The following is a 19,824-nucleotide window of genomic DNA, read 5'->3' on the forward strand; positions in this document are numbered from 1 at the left end:
CAATATCACAGTAATCCAAGTCTATGCCCCAACCAGTAACACTGAAGAAGCTGAAGTTGAACGGTTCTGTGAAGACCTACAAGATCTCTTATAACTAATACCCAAAAAAGATGTCCTTTTCATTATAGGGGACTGGAATGCAAAAGTACGAAGTCAAGAAACACCTGGACAGGCAAATTTGGTCTTGGAATACGGAAAGAAGCAGGGCAAAGACTAATAGAGTTTTGCCAAGAAAATGCACTGGTCATAACAAACACCCTCTTCCAACAACACAAGAGAAGACTCTATACATGGACATCACCAGATGGTGCACACCGAAATCAGATTGATTATATTCTTTGCAGCCAAAGATGGAGAAGCTCTATACAGTGCCGGGAGCCGGTGAGGCATTCCACTTGTGACAAAGGTCATGAGGAAGGAGGCTCGGCATATGCAAAGGCGGGATCGAGCCTCAGGAGTCCGCCTGGATATTCTCGAGCATCTACCCCTCAAAAAACCAGAGTCTGCCTACTTTGTTGCTTTGTGCTCTCACCTCTGACTTTACTGGGGGCTGTCCCCTACCACCATCTCACTCTCTCTGTCAAAGAGTTAACTTACAGCTCCAATTAATAAAGTTCCTGGGCAATTAGGAGTGTTTAAATCCAAACCCCTCAGATGGCTCTCTAACTCGCCTGACAAGTTTACCCGGACTCCTACAGCTATGCATATGATTGTTTACAGTCTCCCAGCCTTGAGAGGCACGGGAAGCTTAAGATATTCAAATAGCTTAGAACCTCTCAGAGAGTTAGAAACTGTCAGAATAAACTAGTAAAGGATTTCATTGATGAGCTAATGCTTGTTGCCAAGTTTTCACATCCCCTGTATTGTATCCTTGAATATGTATTAATTAATAGTTGGTATGTAGAAAAAATAAGTAGTGGCCTTGGTGTTAGTAACTTTAGACCCCTAAGGTAATAAATTCTTTCCTTTGTTGTAAACCCATTACACATCCGCCCTATAGGAATGCAATTTTATCTTCGGAAGATGGCACCAAACCTTAAAATAATTACTCTAAGAGAAAATAAGTCTTTGTTGATAAGTCCTTGTCAAGAGTCATAAAATGTTAGTAGGCCTTCTGGCCAGAAGATGATGTAAATCACCTAAACCATTTGTATACGATAAATTTGCAGGAAAGAAACCCTGGTTTTTGATAAGAATCAGAGACTGCTGACTTTGCATCCCCTATTATCCTCTATGTGTAACTTAGGGTATATAAGCCCCTGTTGAAAATAAAGCTACGGGCCTTGCTCACCAGCGCTTGGTCTCCCGATGTCATTCTTTTCACATTCTGGCTGAAGTCTCCATCTGGAGCGCGGAACGCACCATGCTTACTAATTATGCCTGGGCTTCTAAGACCCACTCGAGAAGGTATCTAGGGTGAGGCACCTTCTGCTATTCGAGAGGGCCCCTGCGGCCTACGTAAGTGGTGCAAACTTCTTGTCTTGAAGTTTTATTGGTCTCCCGCGTAAACCAAGCTACTCAGCCTCTTTTCTCCACTGAATTTTCCTACTGAGCTATCCTCATTCTATTACTCTTATATCTCTAATTAGCATATAAATAGTCACCTAGGCCGTCTCCCCTTCGAATACCCTGGATCAGCCGGGGCTGGACCCTGGCAATACCGTCAGCAAAAACAAGACCAGGAGCTGACTGTGGCGCAGACCATGAACTCCTTATTGCCAAATTCAGACTTAAATTGAAGAAAGTAGGGAAAACCACTAGACCATTCAGGTATGGCCTAAATCAAATCCCTTATGATTATACAGTGGAAGTGAGAAATAGATTTAAGGGCCTAGATCTGATAGATAGAGTGCCTGATGAACTATTGAATGAGGTTCGTGACATTGTACAGGAGACAGGGATCAAGACCATCCCCATGGAAAAGAAATGCAAAAAAGCAAAATGGCTGTCTGGAGAGGCCTTACAAATAGCTGTGAAAAGAAGAGACGCGAAAAGCAAAGGAGAAAAGGAAAGATATAAACATCTGAATGCAGATTTCCAAAGAATAGCAAGAAGAAATAAGAAAGCCTTCTTCAGAGATCAATGCAAAGAAATAAAGGGAAACAACAGAATGGGAAAGACTAGAGATCTCTTCAAGAAAATCAAGATACCAAGGGAACATTTCATGCAAAGATGGGCTCAATAAAGGACAGAAATGGTATGGACCTAACAGAAGCAGAAGCTATTAAGAAGAGATGGCAAGAATACACAGAAGAACTGTACAAAAAAGATCGTCATGACCCAGATAATCACGATGGTGTGATCTCTAACCTAGAGCCAGACATCCTGGATCATGGGAAAAGCAAGAGAGTTCCAGAAAAACATCTAGTTCTGCTTTATTGATTATGCCAAAGGCTTTGACTGTGTGGATCACAATCAACTGTGGAAAATTCTGAAGGGGAACACCAGACCACATGATCTGCCTCTTGAGAGATCTGTATGCAGGTCAGGAAGCAACAGTTAGAACTGGACATCGAACAACAGACTGGTTCCAAATAGGAAAAGGAGTACGTCAAGGCTGTATATTGTCACCCTGTTTATTTAACTTATATGCAGAGTACATTATGAGAAATGCTGGGCTGGAAGAAGCACAAGCTGGAATCAAGATTGCTAGGAGAAATATCAATAACCTCGGATATGCAGTTGATACCACCCTTATGGCAGAAAGTGAAGAGGAACTCAAAAGCCTCTTGATGAAAGTCAAAGTGGAGAGTGAAAAAGTTGGTTTAAAGCTCAACATTCAGAAAACGATCATGGCATCGGGTCCCATCACTTCATGGGAAATAGATGGTGAAACAGTGGAAACAGTGCCAGACTTTATTTTTCTGGGCTCCAAAATCACTGCAGATGGTGACTGCAACCATGAAATGAAAAGATGCTTACTCCTTGGAAGGAAAGTTATGTCCAACTTAGATAGCATATTCAAAAGCAGAGATAATGTCTTTGCCAACAAAGGTCCATCTAGTCAAGGCTATGGTTTTTCCTGTGGTCATGTATGGATATGAGAGTTGGACTGTGAAGAAGGCTGAGCGCTGAAGAATTGATGCTTTTGAACTGTGGTGTTGGAGAAGACTCTTGAGAGTCCCTTGGACTGCGAGGAGATCCAACCAGTCCATTCTGAAGGAGATCAGCCCTGGGATTTCTTTGGTAGGAATGATGCTAAAGCTGAAACTCCAGTACTTTGGCCACCTCATGCGAAGAGTTGACTCATTGGAAAAGACTCTGATGCTGGGAGGGATTGGGGGTAGGAGGAGAAGGGGATGACAGAGGATGAGATGGCTGGATGGCATCACTGACTCGATAGACATGAGTCTGGGTGAACTCCGGGAGTTGGTGATGGACCGGGAGGCCTGGCATGCTGGGATTCATGGGGTCGCAAAGAGTCGGACATGACTGAGTGACTAATCTGATCTGATCTGATTGATATTTCTCCCGCAATCTTGATTCCAGCTTGTGTTTCTTCCAGTCCAGTGTTTCTCATGATGTACTCTGCATATAAGTTAAATAAGAAGGGTGACAATATACAGCTTTGACATACTGCTTTCCCTATTTGGAACCAATCTGTTGTTCCATATTCAGTTCTAACTGTTGCTTCCTGACCTGCATACAGGTTTCTCAAGACGCAGGTCAGGTGTTCTGGTATTCTCATATCTTTCAGAATTTCCCACAGTTTATTGTGATCCACACAGTCAAAAGCTTTGTCATAGTCAATAAAGCAGAAATAGATGTTTTTCTGGAACTCTCTTGCTTTTACCATGATCCAGCAGATGTTGGCAATTTGATCTCTGATCCTCTGCCTTTTCTAAAACCAGCTTGAACATCTGGAAGTTCACGGTTCACATATTGCTGAAGCCTGGCTTGGAGAATTTTGAGCATTACTTTACTAGCATGTGAGATGAGTGCAATTGTGCGGTAGTTTGAGCATTCTTTGGCATTGCCTTTCTTTGGGATCAGAATGAAAACTGTCCTGTGGCCACTGCTGAGTTTTCCAAATTTGCTGGCATATTGAGTGCAGCACCTTCACAGTATCATCTTTCACGATTTCAAATAGCTCAACTGGAATTTCATCACCTCCACTAGCTTTATTCATAGTGATGCTTTCTAGGCCCACTTGACTTCACATTCCAGGATGTCTGACTCTAGGTCAGTGATCACACCATCGTGATTATCTGGGACATGAAGATTTTTTTTGTATAGTTCTTCTGTGTATTCTTGCCACCTCTTCTTGATATCTTCTGCTTCTGTTAGGTCCATACAATTTCTGTCCTTTATCAAGCCCATCTTTGCATGAAATGTTCCCTTGGTATCTCTAATTTTCTTGAAGAGATCTCTAGTCTTTCCCATTCTGTTGTTTTCCTCTATTTCTTTGCATTGATCACTGAGGAAAGCTTTCTTATCTCTTCTTGCTCTTCTTTGGAACTCTGCATTCAGATGCTTATATCTTTCCTTTTCTCCTTTGCTTTTCACATCTCTTCTTTTCACAGCTATTTGTAAGGCCTCCCCAGACAGCCATTTTGCTTTTTTGGATTTCTTTTCCATGGGGATGGTCTTGATCCCTGTCTCCTGTACAATGTCATGAACCTCCATCCATAGTTCATCAGGCACTCTGTCTATCAGATCTAGTCCCTTAAATCTATTTCTCACTTCTACTGTATAGGGATTTGATTTAGGTCATACAGAATGGTCTAGTGGTTTTCCCTACTTTCTTCAATTCAAGTCTGAATTTGGTAATAATGAGTTCATGATCAGAGCCACAGTCAGCTCCTGGTCTTGTTTTTGTTGACTATATGGAGCTTCTCCATCTTTGGTTGCAAGGAACATAATCAATCTTATTTTGGTGTTGACCATCTAGTTTTGTCCATGTGTACAGTCTTCTCTTGTGTTGTTGGATGAGGGTGTTTGCTATGACCAGTGCATTTTCTTGGCAAAATTCTATTAGTCTTTGCCATGCTTCATTTCGTATTCCAAGGCCAAATTTTCCTGTTACTCCAGTATTCCAGTCCCTAATAATGAACAGGACATCTTTTTGGGGTTTTAGTTCTAAAAGGTCTTGTAGGTCTTCATAGAACCGTTCAACTTCAGCTTCTTCAGTGTTACTGGTTGGGGCATAGAACTTGGATTACTGTGATATTGAATGGTTTGCCTTGGAAATGAACAGAGATCATTCTGTCGTTTTTGAGATTGCATCCAAGTACTGCCTTTCGGACTCTTGTTGACCGCGACCGATGGCTACTCCATTTCTTCTGAGGAATTCCTGCCCACAGTAGTTGGTATAATGGTCATCTGAGTTAAATTCATCCATTCCAGTCCATTTCAGTTCGCTGGTTCCTCGAATGTCGACATTCACTCTTGCCATCTCTTGTTTGACCACTTCCAATTTGCCTTGATTCATGCACCTGACATTCCAGGTTCCTATGCAATATTGCTCTTTACAGCATCGGACCTTGCTTCTATCACCAGTCACATCCACAGCTGGGTATTCTTTTTGCTTTGGCTCCATCCCTTCATTCTTTCTGGAGTTATTTCTCCACTGATCTCCAGTAGCATATTGGGCACCTACTGACCTGAGGAGTTCCTCTTTCAGTATCCTATCATTTTGCCTTTTCATACTGTTCGTGGGGTTCTCAAGGCAAGAATACTGGAGTGGTTTGCCATTCCCTTCTCCAGTGGTCACTTCTGTCAGATCTCTCCACCATGACCTGCCCTACTTGGCTATAATAAAGAATGAAATAATGCCATTTGCAGCAACATGGATGCAGCTAGAGATTATCATACTAAATGAACTAAGTCAGAAAGAGAAAGACATACCATATAATATCACTAATATCTGGAATCTAAAGTATGACACAATTGAATCTATCTGCAAAAAATACATTCAATAATAAAAATAAATTAAGTTGGATAATTAAAAGAAAAAATCAAATGAACACATATTCTTAAATGGGGCTTAAAACCTTGACAGCAATATCAGAAATTTCAGTATAAGAAAACAATGACTGAGAGATATCAAATCTCTTCTTAGCTCTACTTGGCAGTTTTTTTTTTCCCTGTGGCAGAGAAGTGGTAGGAGAGTTTCTCAGTGCTTTATAATGAAGAAAGAATAAGGATAACTATCTTACATAAATTAATGAGACTAAATAGAAAATCACCTTGATCATTATTGAAATAAAAGCTATCTAAATCTAAGCTATAATTATAGTAGATGCCATGAAACTGATGCCTACAGTCTGACTCTCTGTATCCATGGGAGCTGCATCTGTGAATCCAACCAAACTAGGATTGAAATTTTATATTTAAAAAAAAAATTCCAGAAAGTCCATAAAAGCAAAATTTGAAGCTTCTGCATGCCAACAACTACTTATATAGCATTTTCATTGTATTAGGTATTATAAGTAATCCAGAGATGACTTAAAAAGTGTATGGATATGCAGAAGTTATATCCAAATATTACACCATTTATAAAAGGGATTTGAGTATCCATGGATTTTGACATTACTGGGATTCTGAAACCAATCCCCTGCTGATACCAAGGGATTGTATTTATCTGTCAAGGTGACCCTACTACATATGTGGTTGTAACAGCACACATCTGACTGCAAGTATCACAACAACTGAAAAAAGAAATTTAACTAAGACAATAATAAAACAATAGCTGGCATTTTTTAACACTTTGTATATTATAATCATCATCTCTGTTTAGTTTTACTGCCCTCATGCTACCTTAAAAAGGTATCACTTTTATTATCCATATTTAACATGAGAAAACTGAGGCCAAGAAGTCTATAAGACCTTGAGCCAGAAAAATTTCCAAATCTATCCACAGGTAGATAGGAGTTGTTTAACTCAGTAATTAAATGATTTATTGGCAGTTGATCAGTTTCTTTGCAATTTTCTTGGATTTTCCTCATATGGAAACAATATGGCTCCTACAGCTCTAAGAATCAGGTTGTTTATCAATTACAAAAAGGTCATGAAGTTACCTGAGGGCATTTGAGGGAATGGGCTTATCAAAGGTCTATTTAATTGATTCAAGGAGAAAAGCTTTCCTGGAATTTAACAAGTAAATTTCCATTTTCATCTCATTTGGAAAACTGGATTATATAACAATCCTTAACCTCACTGGCAAAGAAGAAGGAGATTACCCCAACTGATTTGGATCACTAATAATGCACCCCCTGGAAAAGCCACCTTACTTCCTGATTCCTGACCATATCTTTATTATTTAGTTAGGAAGAAAGATGGGATATTGTTGGTTGCCAACAAATGTGTCTACCCAGTTTATCTACATAAACATTTTTAACTGAATAAATTAAATAAAGTGAACAATGTGATTAACTTGTTATTAATATAGGTATATCTGGTTTTATTGCTTTTTACTTTATTATACTATAAAAATATTGCATTTCTTTTAAATTTAAAAAATTAAAGACTGTGGTAACCCTGTGTCAAGCAAGTCTAATGGTACCATTTTTCTGACAACATTTACTCAATTTGTGTCTCTGTCACATTTTGGTAGTTCTCATAAAATTTCAAACCTTCCCCAGCAAGAAGACTAAGACTCTTTGAAGGTTCACAGGGTGGTTAGTGTATTTTAGAAATAAAGTATTTTTAATTAAGATATGTACATTGTTTTTTAGACCTAATGCTGTATAAAACTTAATGGGCTACATTATAATGTAAACAAACATTTTACATGCACTAGGAGACCAAGAAAATTACATGAATCACTTTGGTGATCTGGAACTGAACCTGCACCATGTGAGATATGCCTGTAATGTTGAAAATAGTGGCCATGCAGAGACATTTTACCTAAACACAATAAAAGAAAGCAGAATGAGAGCAAAATCAAATTCAATGGAAACCATCAGTCTGGATGAAACAGATTCCTGTTCCTCTGATGTTTACTTTACAAACCTTCACAAAAAATTCTGAAAACTCATAAAAAGAATTTTTTTTTTTTAAGGACAAAGGTGGGGTTTGTTTTTATTATGAAATAAAAAAAAATAGTAACTCCTCAGGAATCTTAACAAAGGAAGGGAATATTTCACACTCAGAGAACAGACACCAAGATACAAAATTACAACTGTTTGGACTCCAGACTTGTCCCATCTCCTCCAGAGCAGAAATGGGGAGGAGACAGCTGAAGCAAAGAAGCAATTCTGTAAAACAAAGACTTAGAAACCCTAACAAATATGATTAAAATCTAAAATTCTGTTTTGCTTAAAAAAAAAACAAAAACAAAAACCTTTTTTTAAATATTATCAAAAGGCCTGCTTTAGTGACATGCTAGTCCCACCGGAAAATAACCCCAATACCCCCTTGTCAGTAACATGCTCAAGTTGACCAGCCAACTCATATTTCCAAACCCCTGTGTGTACAAGTACAAGTGTGTCTTTTAAAACTGGGGCTTAGGTGATGGCTACTGCTATCATGGGCTTCCACCTGTTAACCAACCAACCTCAGCCTCCCAGAAGGGCAAGCAGGGCAGAGAGAAGCCCTGAAGTGGTAGTGAGGGAATATCAGCCCCAAACAGCCAACTCTTCCAGCACAGCCTCTCCCATCCCCACGCCCACTCAAAAGGAGATCCTTATTTCTAACCAGACTACTTAGTCTCAAATTTGGGTTCCCCATAACCAGAATGGCTTTTTCTCCCTAAAGAGAAAACACACATTTATCTGCACACCCATATATATAATTTTTTTGTTTTTACATTTAAATATAAAAATACTACTCTGCTTTGTGTTATAAATGGAAGACCACACAACGAGAACTTTTTCTTTTAAGGTAGGACCATCCATCCATTTGTGCAGAGCCTGTTAGGACACGTGCGGATGAGGGCTTCGGTCACGGCGAAGGGGTCACAGTTGGCAGATGGGCGACGGTCTTCGAAGTAGCCCTTCTTCTCCTGGCCAACAGTCCGGGGGATGCAGATGCTAGCACCATGGTTGGCCACGCCGGCAGAGAAGTCGTTGATGTTGGAGGTTTCGTGGAATCCAGTTAGGCGCCGGGCGTTGTCCAGGTCCCCCTTGGGATCGTAAGCTCGGATGTGGTACTGGTGCCGCTTGCTTAGTTTCTCAATGGCCTCCTCAGTGTACTTCAGACCATTCTCCTCTCGCATGGCCTTGGTGCTAAAGTTGGTGTGGCAGCCAGCACCATTCCAGTTTCCAGGAATGGGCTTAGGATCAAAGGTGGCGATCACTCTGAAGTTTTCACACACACGATGCAAGATGAAACGGGCCACCCAGAGATGATTGCCCATGTCGATTCCTTCATAGGGTCCTATCTGGAATTCCCACTGTGCAGGCATGACCTCGGCGTTCCTGCCTCCCGATCTTGATGCCGGCGTAGAAGCAGGCCCGGTAGTGAGCCTCCACAATATCCCTGCCGTAGGCCTTGTCCGCTCCCACATCACAGTAGTAGGGACCTTGGGGCCCAGGAAAGCCATTGGAAGGCCAACCAAAGGGGTGCCTATCAGTGCCCATGAGGGTATATTCCTGCTCCATTCCAAACCAGGGGCGCTGGTTGCTCACCATGTCCATTATCCGTTTACAGGTGTGCCTTAAATTGGTCTCTGCAGGCTTTCAGTTGTACTTGAAGACTTCACAGAACACCAGCTTGTTGGGGTCCTTGTGGAAAGGGTCCCGAAACATGGCAGCGGGGACAAGATACATGTCACTGTTGGAGCCGTCAGACTGAAAAGTACTAGAGCCATCAAAATTCCACTCGGGCAACTCTTCTATACACTTGGGTTCAGAATCCAAGGTTCAGGTCTTGCAGCGCAGTCCTTCTCCAGTACCGTCGATCCAGATGTACATAGCTTGGACTTTATCGCCCTAAGGTAGGGCCATGTACACCTGCTTGATGCCTTTGTTCAAGTGGGAGCTCGCTGAGGTGGCCATGGTGGAAGGTGTTCCCGGCGCCAAGCAAAGCAGCAGGGCGAGCAGGCGGCGAGAGCGAGGTAAGAAGAGAGGCGAGGAGGACAGGGAGGTGCTGCTTAGACAGCCTGCTCTTCTCCCATTCTCGGCTCTGTCAAAAAGAGATTATTATAACACAACGTTTTAAAGATTTTCAGTTCAGTTCAGTTCAGTCGCTCAGTCATATCCTACTCTTTGTGACCCCATGGACTGCAGCATGCCAGGCATCCCTGTCCATCATCAACTCCTGGAGTTTACTCAAACTCATGTCCATTGAGTCGGTGACACCATCAAACCATCTTATGCTCTGTCTTCCCATTCTCCTCCCTCATTCAATCTTTCCCAGAATCAGGGTCTTTGCCAATGAGTCAGTCCTCACATCAGGTGGCCAAAGTACTGGAGTTTCAAAATCAGTCCTTCCAATGAATATTCAGGGATGATTTCCTTTAGGGTGGACTGGTTGGATCTCCTTGCAGTCCAAGGGACTCTCAAGAGTCTTCTCCAACACCGCAGTTCAAAAGCATCAATTCTTCTGCCCTCAGCTGTCTTTATTGTCCAACCATCACATACACACATGACTACTGGAAAAACCGTAGTCTTGACTAGATGGAAATTTGTTGACAAAGTAATGTCTCTGCTTTTTAATATCCTGTCCAGGTTGGTCATAACTTTTCTTCCAAGGAGCAAGCCTCTGTTAATTTCATGGCTACAGTCACCATCTGCAGTGATTTTGGAGCCCCTCAAAAAATAAAGTCCGTCATTGATTCCACTGTTTCCCCATCTATTTGTCATGAAGTGATGGGACCAGATGCCATGATCTTCATTTTCTGAATGTTGAGCTTTAAGCCAACTTTTTCACTTTCCTCTTTCACTTTCATCAAGAGCCCCTTTAGTTCTTCGCTTTCTGCCATAAGGGTGGTGTCATCTGCATCAGTTCAGTTCAGTTCAGTCACTCAGTTGTGTCTGACTCTTTGCGACCCCATGAATTGCAGCACGCCAGGCATCCCTGTCCATCATCAAATCCTGGAGTTTACTCAAATTCACGTCCATCGAGTTGGTGATACCATCTAGCCATCTCATCCTCTGTTGTCCCCTTCTCCTTCTGCCCCCAATCCCTCCCAGCATCAGAATCTAAGGTTATTGATATTTCTCCGAGCAATCTTGATTCCAGCTTGTGCTTCATCCAGCCTAGTGTTTTTCATGATGTACTCTGCATATAAATTAAATGCTCAGGGTGACCATATACAACCTTGTCATACTCCTTTCCCTATTTGGAACCAGTCTGTTGTTCCATGTCCAGTTCTAACTGGTGCTTCCTGACCTGAATACAGGTTTCTCAAGAGGCAGTTCAGGTGGTCTGGTATTCATATGTCTTTAAGAATTTTCTATAGTTTATTGTGATACACACAGTCAAAAGCTTTGGCATAGTCAATAGAGCAGAAATAAATGTTTTTCTGGAACTCTTAGTTTTTTGATAATCCAACATATATTGGCCATTTGATCTTTGGTTCCTCTGCCTTTTCTAACTCCAGATTGAACATCTGGAAGTTCAAGGTTCAAGTACTGTTGAAGACTGGCTTGGAGAATTTTGAACACAACTTTACTAGTGTGTGAGATGAGGGCAATTGTATGGTAGTTTGAGCATTTTTTTGTCATTACCTTTCTTTGGGATTGGAATGAAAACTCACCTTTTCCTGTCCTGTGGCCACTGCTGAGTTTTCCAAGTTTTCTGGCATATTGAGTGCACATTTAGCTCAACTGGAATTCCATCACCTCCACTAGCTTTATTCATAGTAATGCTTCCTAAGGCCCACTTGGCTTCACATTCCAGAATGTCTGGCTCTAGGTGAGTGATCATACCATAGTGATTATCTGGACCATGAAAACCTTTTTTGTATAGTAATTCTGTGTATTACTTAATACTGTGTAATACTTAATACACCTCTTCTTAATATCTTCAGCTTCTGTTAGGTCCATACTATTTCTGTCCTTTATTGAGCCCATCTTTGCATGAAATGTTCCTTTGGTATCTCTGGTTTTCTTGAAGAGATCTGTAGTCTTTCCCATTCTATTGTTTTCCTCTTTTTCTTTGCACTGATCACTGAGAAAGGCTTTCTTTTATCTCCTTACTATTCTTTGTAACTCTGCATTCAAATGGGTATATCCTTCCTTTACTCCTTTGCTCTTTGCTTCTTTTCTTTTCACAGCTATTTGTAAGGCCTCCTCAGGCAGCCATTTTGCTTTTTTGCATTTCTTTTTCTTGGGGATGGTCTTGATCCCTGTCTCCTATACAATGTCACAAACCTCCATCCATAGTTCATCAGTCACTCTATCAGATCTCATCCCTTGAATCTGTTTCACACTTCCACTGTATAATCATAAGGGATTTGATTTAGATCATACTTGAATCGCTAGTGACTTTCCCTATTTTCTTTAGTTAAAGTCTGAATTTGGCAAAAACGGTTCATGATTTGAGTCTGGTCAACAAGACCAGTCAGCTCCTGGTTTTGTTTTTGCTGACTCTATAGAACTTTTCCACCTTTGGCTGCAAAGAATATAATCAATCTGATTTCAGTATTGACCATCTGGTGATATTTATGTGTAAAGTCTTCTCTTGTGTTGTTGGAAGAGGGTATTAGCTATGACCAGTGCGTTCTCTTGGCAAAACTCTAATTAGCCTTTGCCCTGCTTCATTCTGTACTCCAAGGCCAAATTTGCCTGTTACTCCAGGTGTTTCTTGACTGCCTACCCTTGCATTCCAGTCCCCTATAATGAAAAGGACATCTTTTTTGGGTATTAGTTCTAGAAGATCTTGGAGGTCTTCAAAGAACTATTCAACTTCAGCTTCTTCAGCATTACTGGTCGGGGCATAGACTTGGATTACTGTGATATTGAGTGGCTTGCCTTGGAAACAAACTGAGATCATTCTATCATTTTTGAGATTGCATCCAAATACTACATTTCAGACTCTTTTGTTGACTATGATGGCTACTCCATTTCTTCTGAGGGATTCTTGCCCACAGTAGTAATGGTCATCTGAGTTAAATTCACCCATTCCAGTCCATTTTAGTTCACTGATTCCTAAAATGTTAATGTTCATTTTTGCCATGACCACCTCCAATTTGCCTTGATTCATGGACCTAACATTCCAGGTTCCTATGCAATATTGCTCTTTACAGCATCAAACTTTACTTCCATCACCAGTCACATCCACAGCTGGGTGTTGTTTTTGCTTTGGCTCTGTCTCTTCAATCTTTTTGGAGTTATTTCTCCACTGATATTCAGTAATACATTGGGCACCTACTGACCTGGGGATTTCATCTTTCAGTGTGCTATCTTTTTGCATTTTCATACTGTTCATGGGTTCTCAAGGCAAGAATATTGAAGTGGTTTTCCATTTCCTCTCCAGTGAGCCACATTTTGTCAGAACTCTTGGGTGGCCCTACATGGCATGGCTAGTTTCATCGAGTTAGACAAGGCTGTGGTCCATGTGATCAGATTGGTTAGTTTAAAGATTTTACCATAATTCTTTAAGACAGATTGGTGTGATTTAGTCCCTAAGTGGTCTCCACTCTTTTGCAACCCCATAGACTCTAGCCCACTAGGGTCCTTTGTCTATGGGATTTTTCCAGGCAAGAATATTGAAGTGGGTTGCCAATTTCCTTCTGCAGGGGATCTTCCTGACTGAGAGAGCGAACTTCTCACTGAGACACATCTCCGTGTCTCCACTGCAGGCAGATTCTTTTACCGCTGAGCCACCAGGGAAGCCCCATGAATGGATGATAAGCAAATATAAATTGATCTTTTTGAAAGATAGTACAAATTTACTTACAAATTTACTTTGAAATATCCATCAAATATTTATAGAATAGATTATACTATAATACATATAAACAGCAGTGCAAAAAACAGACACTGTAAACCATGTCATGCAAACACAATTTATAAACAGATTATGCATCAAACTAAAACATTTGAAAGTAACAATAAAACCATAAAATGCAGAATGGACTAATAATGTTAAAATCATATATAAAGGCATTGGTTGGGGGCGGGGGAGTAGTAAAACTGTTGACTAAACTGAAAACTCCTTTTAAACTAAAATTTCTCTTTTCAAATTAAAGCACCTGTGGTATAAGCAAAATGTGTTTTATCAATTTATGTAGCAATAGAGGATGCTGCATGGACAAATCTGAAAATGTTTCTTTTCAGGGGAAAGTGAAAGTGGAAGTAAAAATCCCTCAGTCGTGTATGACTTTTTGTGATCCCAAAGACTATACAGTCCATGGAATTCTCCAGGCCAGAATACTGGAGTGGGTACTCTTTCCCTTGTCCAGGGGATCTTCCCAACCCAGGAATCAAACCCAGGTCTCCTGCATTGCAGGCAGATTCTTTACCATCTGAGCCACAGGGGAGGCCCAACAATATTGGGGTGGGTAGCCTATTTCTTCTCCAATGGGTCTTACCAGACCAGGAATCAAACCGGGGTCTCCTGCATTACAGGCAGATTCTTTACCAACTGAGCGAATTCACGGAAGCCCTTTGAGAGGAAAGGTGCGTATTTTTATAGGCTTGTTTTCACTTACAGTTTGTGCTCAGAAGTTCCTAAGACAGAATGAAAGAACTAGGATGTGATTTTGCATGACTTAATTTCTTTAGCATCATTATAAGAGAAGCTCTGGGTGAAAAAGACTTTTATAAGACTCACAAAGCATTCTGTAGTTGAAATTCCATAATTGATAGGATTGCGGTAGCCATTTTAGTCTCTCTTGTCCGAAGAGAAGAGTTACTTAGGGCCCTGTGCAACTCCCACGGGGATCTGAGCTGCTAGCACAGGCACACTGGCTTTGGTGGTGATGCCAGTAGGTGAGGCATTGCAGGATGCCTCAGAGCCCACGGAGGAGCCAGGGTTGGGGATTCTGGGTCTCACTGGGATCATTCGAGCAGGGAAGACTAATGGATTGCAGTGGTGCCTGGGCCCCCTTATGGGGCACAGAAGCAGTGCAGCCCTGGGCATGGCAGGTCTAAGCCTGGACTGGTTGGGATAGGGAGTAGGGGCAGCAGCTTTTGTTCCAGGGATGATAAGATGCCTGCTGCTTGACCCCACAGAACAGAGTACAGCAGTGACTTGCGTCCATGAGGCAGAGCTCAGCACAGCATCCACATCATCCCTGAGGAGGGGATACAGGGGTTGGGGCTCTAGGCTCTGACAGCTGTGTTCAGTTTCAGCAAAGACTGCAGGGGTCATCAGTACAAAGGCTCAGAGAGGTCCACAGCATTAACGAGGAAATATTTGTATTCTATAGACTTCTTTTTCCCTGTGTGGCAAAATTCCTCTGAGAGGATACCCCTGGCACTGAGATGCTCTGTTGAGGGACTGGTTGAGCAGGCTCATTTCCTCAGTCATGTGGTACACTCTGAGACTCCATGGACTGTAGCCCACCAGGCTCTTCTGTTCATGGGATTTTTCCGGGCAAGAGTAGAGGGAAGGGTTGCCATTTCCTCCTCCAAGGGACCTTCTGGAGAATGCTATGAAGCAGGTAAAAAAATTTTCTGTGTGGCCATCTTTTCTTTGTGTGCTTCAGGGTTTCTTCTCCTTCTTCATTGTATTTGAAGTTTTTCCAGAAGTATTTTCATTGGTTTGTATTTGTTTTTGTTTTTTACCTGGCAGTGCTTGGTCTTAGTTGAGACATGCAAACTCTTAGTTTTAGCATATGAGATCTAGTTTCCTGACCAGGGATTGAACCTGGGCCCCTGTATTTGGAGCATAGATTCTTAGCCATTGAACTACCAGGGGATCCCCATTTGTCTGTGGGTGTTAGTGGTAGTTTTTGTTGTTTAGGATTGGGGGTAGGGGTGACAGAAATTTTGGAAACTCCTAGTCCACCATTTTTCTTTTCTTGCCTCCAATTCTCATATGATGTCTTAATGATCAAGATTAATCCTCTTTGCTAGATGCTCTTCCTTCCAGGTCTAATGGGCAACATCACCCCCATGGCCCCAGCAGTGGCCCCCATACTCAACTATTTAGGCTGGCCGCACCTACATCATTGTGCAGGGTGACCCCACCTGCTGAATCTGAGGAGGAAACAGCCTTGCCTCCTGAGCCTGTGTTCAAAGTGGCAGTCCTCTTGATCTCTGAATTGTCTTTGGAGTCATTCTTCCTTTTTCTTGAAATATAACACATGTTCTCAGCCAAATAGCTCTGTTGTCTTATCCTGTAGAGTCTCAGAAATCAGAAATCCTTCCACCATTCTGTTCTATTTTAATCATACATTTTAGTCCCAGCTGGCAGTGTTCCTGTTGGTATAATCGTATTTTTACCAAAAGAGTATGTGGGATCCGGCTGCTTGTGCTCAAAAGCCAGTAAACAGGCCAGGTTGGTGGGAAGAAAAGTTTCCTTTATTTCAGGTGCTGGCAACTGGGATGCAGTGGGGGCAAAGGGTGGACATATGTCCAAAGGTCAACTTCCCTCTGCCACTGGCAACAAATGGGGCAAGAGCTTTCATAGACAGAAGTGGTTGCGGGGGGGTAGGGGGAAAGGCAGCTACATGCAGAAACAGCACATTAGCTCTGCTAATCATCTTCAGATTGGTCATCAGTGGTGTGACCAGCATCATTTTGATTGTTTTAGGTGTGGTTAATTTCCAGTTCCAGAGTCCTTTTGCTTCATTTTTTTTTTAGGACAGTTCTCAGAATTGTGACGGCTCATGTCCCTTGCTCCTTGGAAGAAAAGCAATGACAAACCTAGACAGCATATTAAAAAGTAGAGACTACTTTGCTGATATAGTCAAAGCTATGGTTTTTCCAGTAGTCATGTATGGATGTGAAAGTTGGACCATAAAGAATGCTGAGGGCTGAAAAACTGATGCTGTTGAACTGTGGTTTGGAGAAGACCTTTTGAGAGTCCTTTTGACTGCAAGGAGACCAAACCAGTCAACCCTAAAGGAAATCAATTTTGAATATCCATTGGAAGGCCTGATGCTGAAGCTGAAGTTCTAATACTTTGGCCTCCTGATGCGAACAGCTGACACATTAGAAAAGCCCCTGATGCTGGTAAAGATTGAAGGCAAGAGGAGAAGGGGACGACAGAGGATGAGATGGTTAGATGGCATCTTTGACTCAATGGATGTGAGTTTGAGCAAGTTCTGGGAGATGGTGAAGGACAGGGAAGCCTGGCAATGCTGCAGTCCATGGGGTTGCAAAGAGTCAGACACAACTGAGGTACTGAAGAACATGTCATGGGTACAGTGTGGTCATCATGTAGTTAACTTCTTCACTTGGGGTTTTAGTATCTACTAGACAGTTCACAGAATATGGCTCAGAATTTTATCTATAGACCTTAAGAAATAACTAAAGGCCCTTGACCATGCTTGCTGCTGCTGCTGCTGCTAAGTCACTTCAGTCGTGTCCGACTCTGTGTGACCCCAGAGACAGCAGCCCACCAGGCTCCCCCATCCCTGGGATTCTCCAGGCAAGACACTGGAGTGGGTTGCCAATTCCTTCTCCAATGCATGAAAGTGAAAAGTGAAAGTGAAGTCGCTCAGTTGTGTCCGACTCTTAGTGACCCCATGGACTGCAGCCCACCAGGCTCCTCTGTCCATGGGATTTTCCAGGCAAGAGTAATGGAGTGGGGTGCCATCGCCTTCTCTGTGACCATGCTTAATGACAACATTTTTATTATTTGGTCTTCTTTGACTGTTTATCTCTGGTTTCTTCACTTCTCATTTTTCTGATTAAACTTATTCTTTGACTAAAGTTTTTCACAGGCAAAATCAGGAAGAGGATATGTGGGGAAAGCAAGGACTGTAGGGTCCTGATTCATTTCACATCTCTGTTCTGGCTCTAGGTAAGATGGGTGGTTAAATCTGTGGATAAGCTTTTTATGGAGTGATTGTCTAGCCACACTTTTGGTGTCTTCTCCAGAACATATTTTATTACTTTTTGCAATCCTGATAGGCAGAGGTTTTGCCAAATCTGAACATTCTGGGGGTTTTGGCTTAACAATTCCTTCAATTTATGTTCCTCCATTTGCATTTTATTATCATCAATAAGGAGAAATCACCTTCAACACTTTTATTAGAAATCTCAGCTAAATATCCAGCTTCAACACAAGCAAATTTTACTTTCCCAAGATCACTAGAATACACTTTGGCTGAGTTCTTTGCCACTGTATATATTGAGGGTCTTTTTTTCTTCCAGTTTAGAATCATGTGTTTCTCATTTCCATCTGAGACTTCACTAGAAGGACCTTTAAAATTCACATTTCTACCAACCTCTGTTCATGATGATATAGGCATTCTTTAAGATGATAGAACCCTTCTTATTGGCTTTCCACTTTTCTTTCTGAGATTTTACCAAAATCACCTTTTACCAGAATCGTATTTTATACTCTTATTTCAACCAGCAGTTCCTTCAAGACAATCTAGGCTTTTTCTAGCTGGTGATTCAAAACTTTTCCAGCCTCTAATGTTTACCCAGATCCAATGCCACTTTCACATTTTTAGGTATTTAGTATAGCAACCTGCCACTTCTGAGTAAAAAATTTGTATTAGCCTGTCCGGGTGTCTTCAAGTTAGGAAGAGAGCCCCCACTATGAACCACGCCTGCTGTCACCTTAATCTTGGATTTCCAGACTTCAGGACTTGAAAAAAGAACTGTATTTTGCATGAGCCACCCAGTCAATGATATTTTGTTATGGCAGTCCAAGCAGAGTAATATAACAAGTACAATGTAAAGTTTTAGCAACAGTACAGACACTGCCTTGCTAACTAACAGAAACCTTAAAGTTATTGCATTGTCTGTCATCACTTGATCCAAGAGCTTAAATGTTGACTAATCCTTCAATCCTTCAGTGTGATAGAATTATCATTTATAATTTTGACTAAGGTTGATAATACATTTCTTAGTCTAAATTTTATAATTTAATTGTAGGAATTACTATTTGTGAACAGTGTACATAAAATCAAGTTAATAACATTTGTGAGTAAATCTTCTAATTAGCTTCTGCTGATTTCATTGGTAAGTTTCTGAGTACACACTCAGTGGTCCATGGTTCATGAGAAATGGTCCATGGTTTCAGGTTCTTGTATACCTGAAACTTTCTAACAATCACCCTATAGTTATCAATAAGGTTTCTGAGTAGAAAATGAATGAAGACATGTATCTCCCTTATAAAATAAAATTTTAATTATTATATGGTGGTGGTGGTTTAGTCAATAAATTGTGTCCAACTCTTGTGACCCCATAGACTATAGCCCACCAGGCTCCTCTGTCCATGGGATTTCCCAGGCAGGAATACTGGAGTAGGTTGCCATTTCTTTCTCCAATATATTATTTAGCATCACACCATTACACTGGTTCTCTCTTTGTTGGGGAAGGCAAATTACTTGAGTGGAATTAAATAACTCATATGCTGAAGGTCAAGGGCTCTCTGGACACAGCACATGGACTACTGATGCCCCAAGATCTATATACTTTACCCAGCTGTATCCTGAGCTGCCATGGAGACTGCCATATTTCATTTCACATAACATTTTTCTATTCTGCAGTTAGAGTTCAGGTTTTACATGACTAGACATTAATAGTGTAGAGTTATTTCAACTACCAGAAGAGTCCACGGCAAAGTAGTGTCAATTTGATTTTCATCCAAATGGTATAAAATTCATTGTCTGTGTTCACCATCTGTGAGGTTCTAGTGATAGAGTTGGAAACAGCTTATAATCCTTCGAAAATAAAGAAAAAAAGTGTAGCCATTTTAATAAAAGTGTCTTCAACGAGGTCATATTATAATTGCTATGCTATCAGAAATTTCTAAAGGCAAACTGGACAAAGTAGAAAGAAGTATGCAAGGATAAAATTAGAGTGAAAG

The 19,824-nt window shown here is 41.3% G+C and overlaps 1 pseudogene; it reads right to left on the reverse strand.

The window, feature by feature from the left end:
* Positions 1-8,818: 8,818 nt before the first annotated feature.
* LOC102267872 (glutamine synthetase pseudogene) lies at positions 8,819-9,938 on the reverse strand (annotated as a pseudogene).
* Between the last annotated feature and the right edge of the window lie 9,886 nt (positions 9,939-19,824).

Source organism: Bos mutus, chromosome 2 (assembly GCF_027580195.1).
Source record: "Bos mutus isolate GX-2022 chromosome 2, NWIPB_WYAK_1.1, whole genome shotgun sequence".
NCBI classification, from domain to species: Eukaryota; Metazoa; Chordata; class Mammalia; order Artiodactyla; family Bovidae; genus Bos; species Bos mutus.